At 39.1% G+C, this 3,826-nt stretch overlaps 1 long non-coding RNA gene across 1 annotated transcript; it reads right to left on the reverse strand.

Moving 5' to 3' along the window:
- Positions 1-899: 899 nt before the first annotated feature.
- LOC117808589 lies at positions 900-3,300 on the reverse strand. The gene is made up of 2 exons (XR_004630373.1): positions 3,066-3,300; positions 900-2,453 (listed from the first exon to the last, which is right to left on the reverse strand). It is a non-coding gene; the product is annotated as an uncharacterized LOC117808589 (long non-coding RNA).
- Positions 3,301-3,826: the final 526 nt, after the last annotated feature.

A 3,826-nucleotide genomic window follows, 5' to 3' on the forward strand; every position in this document is an offset into this window, starting at 1 on the left:
GTGCACAATATTAACACCTTGTTGGAATGTTATCTTTAGTGCACAAGATAACTTATGGGTGCAAAATACTAACAAGATATTATCCTATGAGCACAAGTAAACACACTAACTGTCTTATGCACACAAGATAAGTACATTGCATGATCTTGATAATTATCTTGTTTTACTAAGTCAACTTGAGTCCACAAGATTGAACTCATTCCCCTGATATGATTTTATCTTGAGCGCAAGATCATTTACTTTTAATAACAATGATAATTCCCCTGAGAGAACAAGATAATAACTGCACAAAATGTTAACAAGATATTATCTTGTTGGCACACTTACTGTCTTATACACACAAGATCATATTTGTTGTGCACACTATATATCCACTAATGTTCACAAGATAACAAAACTGTGTGAATGTGATAGTTATCTTGTTCTTAAGAGTCAACCAGCGTACCAAGATTAAACTAACTCCCACAATAGGATTTTATCTTGCGCACAAGATCATTTACTTGTAATAATAATAATAATAATTCCCTTAAGAGCACAAGATAAGAACTACTCAAAATAGTACCAAGATATCCTATTAGCATAAGTTATCTTGTTTGCTCACTAATTGTCTTATGCACACAAGATACCATTTATTATATCTGATATAATAAATTATTATATTGAGTGAACTTGATAATAATCTTGTTTTAACGAGTCATCTTAAGTCCACAAGATTGAATTCATTCCCACAATAAGATTTTATCTTGCGCGCAAGATCATTTACTTGTAATGACGATAATTCCCTTGAGAGCACAAAAATAAAACTGAAAAAAATGTGAACAAGATATTATCCTATGAGCACAAGTGATCTTGTTCGCACACTTATTGTCTTATGAACACAAGATAACCTTCACACAAGGTAATATTTATTTGCATAAGATAAATATATTGCATGAAATGGACAATAATCTTGTTTTAACGAGTCAACCTGAGTCCACAAGATTTAATGCATTCCTACAATATGATTATATCTTGCGCGCAAGATCATTTACTTGTAATGAGAATAATTCCCTTGAGAGCACAAAATGTGAAAAAGATATTATCCTAAGAGCAGAAGTTATCTTGTTCACACACTAATTGTCTTATGCACACAAGATAACGTTCACACAAGATATTTGTTTACCTAAGATTATCATATTGCATGAATTTGATAATTATCTTGTTTTAACAAATCAACTTGAGTCCACAAAGTTGAACTCATTCCCACGATATTTTATCTTGTTCGCAAGATCATTTACTTTTAATAAAAATTATAATTCCCTTAATTGCACAAGATAACTGCGCAAAATATTAACCAGATATCCTGTTAGCACAAGTTACCTTGTTAGCATGCTAATTTACTTATGCACACAAGATAATATTTATTATATCTGATATAATAAATTATTATATTGAGTGAACTTAATAGTTATCTTGTTCTCAAGAGTCAACTTATGTGCACAAGATTAAAATTGATGATTTTATCTTGCGCGCAAGATCATTTACTTGTAATGACGATAATTCCCTTGAGAGCACAAAATGTGAAAAAGATATTATCCTATGAGCAGAAGTTATCTTGTTCACACACTAATTGTCTTATGCACACAAGATAACATTCACACAAGATATTTGTTTACCTAAGATTATAATATTGCATGAATTTGATAATTATCTTGTTTTAACAAATCAACTTGAGTCCACAAAGTTGAACTCATTCCCTCAATAAGATATCCTATTAGTGCAAGTTATCTTGTTTGCACACTTATTGTCTTATGCACACAAGATAATTTTTATTATATCTGATATAATCAATTATTATTTTGAGTGAACTTAATAGTTATCTTGTTCTGAAGAGTCAACTTGTGTGCACAAGATTAAAATTGATGATTGTATCTTGCGCACGAGATAATTTAGTGCAATAACAATAATAACTTTCATTTTCACGGCTCTGCTCTCAACAAACAACTTGACATATTTTAACATTTTAAATGCATAATAACAAAAGGACGGTCTTAAATGTTAAACAGACTAAAAATAGAATCTTTTAAGGAGAGGTTTAAAAGTAGAGACAGATTTAGAGCGCCGGATTTCCGCAGGTAGGTCACTCCAGAGTTTGAGAGTCTGGACTTCATTAGCCCGGGCTCTGGGGTCAACCAGCAAACCCATCAGCTGATCCGAGGTAAGACGGTCAGGGGTCTGATCATGTTGAAGGACAGGAAGTGGCCTGGGTCGGGGTGATGTGGTCTTCATGCGTGCACGTGTTCAGATCTTGTGCACACGTGTTTGAAGAATGTGAAACCCCGACAGGTAAAAGATGACATCTCGGTTCATCGTCTGCGTATACGATCACCTCTCAAACACCTTCTCTGTGAACACTTGGATCAAACTAAGGTGACTGGACTTGTTGAGGCCACACAGCCGGGGCCTGAGAGTTCCTGTAGAGACAGAGCAGACGGGTCAGGTATCACCGCAGGGATCACCCACATTTAAGCTGAAACCGATCCACTGAAATACGCCCAGATCGAGTCTGATACTGGTCCTGGAGCGGCTCTCACTCTCTCTCTCTCTCTCTCCCCCCTGTCTGTTTCCTGTCTCTGATTCAGACTCTGTTGTTCCAAATTTGAATTTCAAAGCTTGTGTGTGTGTGCTGCCTTCAGAGGTTCCTCATCCTTGCGGCGTGTTTACAGGTGATTTCTCTTTATGGATGCGTCCTCCAAAGAGGCCGCGGCGTGCAGACGTTTAAGCCTCCTCTCGCTGTTTTTGAACATAATGCTGTAATCCCTCCGCTGGAGAAAGGACGAGTCTTCAGAGAACGCAGCCTTTCTGCTTTAAAGTTTCATCTTCTGTGAGGTTTGTGTGTTTGTGCTCATGCTGTGTGTGTGTGTGTGTGTGTGTGATTATGTACCGTGCATGTGTGTGTGACGGACGGGTATCAGCATGGATTAGTGAGTAAAGGTAAGCGTGTGTCTCTCCCTGTCTAGGCGGATTTCCATCCCTCTCCTCTCTGCTCCGGTCACACACACACACACACACACACACACACCGACCTGGTTTGAACCACCGCCGCCGTCTCTTCTCATCCCGTCTCCTCCTCAGAAACACCCGCTGCTGTGCTGTCTCATGGCGGTCTAACACTCTGCCTTCTTGTGTGTGTGTGTGAATGTGTGTGAGTGTGTGTGTGTGATAGGTGGGTTGTGGTGTGTTTTTTTTTTGTCTTGGACCGCCGTGCGATGCCATTCCTCTCTCAGGACGCAGAGCGATTCGATGGGCTCTCTCTCCTCTACTGGTAAGCTAATTCAACCCCCCCCCCTGTGCTCCTCCTCCTTTCCTCACCTCCTTTCCTTATTTCATCCCTCCTTTTGTCTTATTATTTTCCCCTTCAATCTCGCCTCCTGAAGGGGGTTTGTGCAGGGTTTGTTTGTCCCCCTGAGCTGCAGGTCTTGCAGCAGGAGTTGATGTGGGTCACGGACTTCAGAGGGGAAATTGGTTTACAGCCTGTTTACTGGCAGATGCCTCTGAGTTTAAGTCCACATGCATGTGTGCACTTCTGGGTCATGCATGTCAGCGCAGCTTTAAAGGAACAGGACAACATTCTAATATCAAAACAAACCGTGCAGTCAGGGTTTCTCTCATTCTTTATAGGAATAAAATCTGCATCATGTTAACTTTTAAAGAGGGAGAGGACGTCTCTCTGTGAGCTGAGACAGATCCAGTCTGCAGGAAACATGAGGGTTCCTGCTGAAACCACTAAATCTTAAAGCTTTGTTTTAAATGAAATGTGATAAATATCCACGACAACCCAAATCCA

This window comes from Notolabrus celidotus, unplaced genomic scaffold (genome assembly GCF_009762535.1).
Source record: "Notolabrus celidotus isolate fNotCel1 unplaced genomic scaffold, fNotCel1.pri scaffold_127_arrow_ctg1, whole genome shotgun sequence".
Classification (NCBI taxonomy): domain Eukaryota; kingdom Metazoa; phylum Chordata; class Actinopteri; order Labriformes; family Labridae; genus Notolabrus; species Notolabrus celidotus.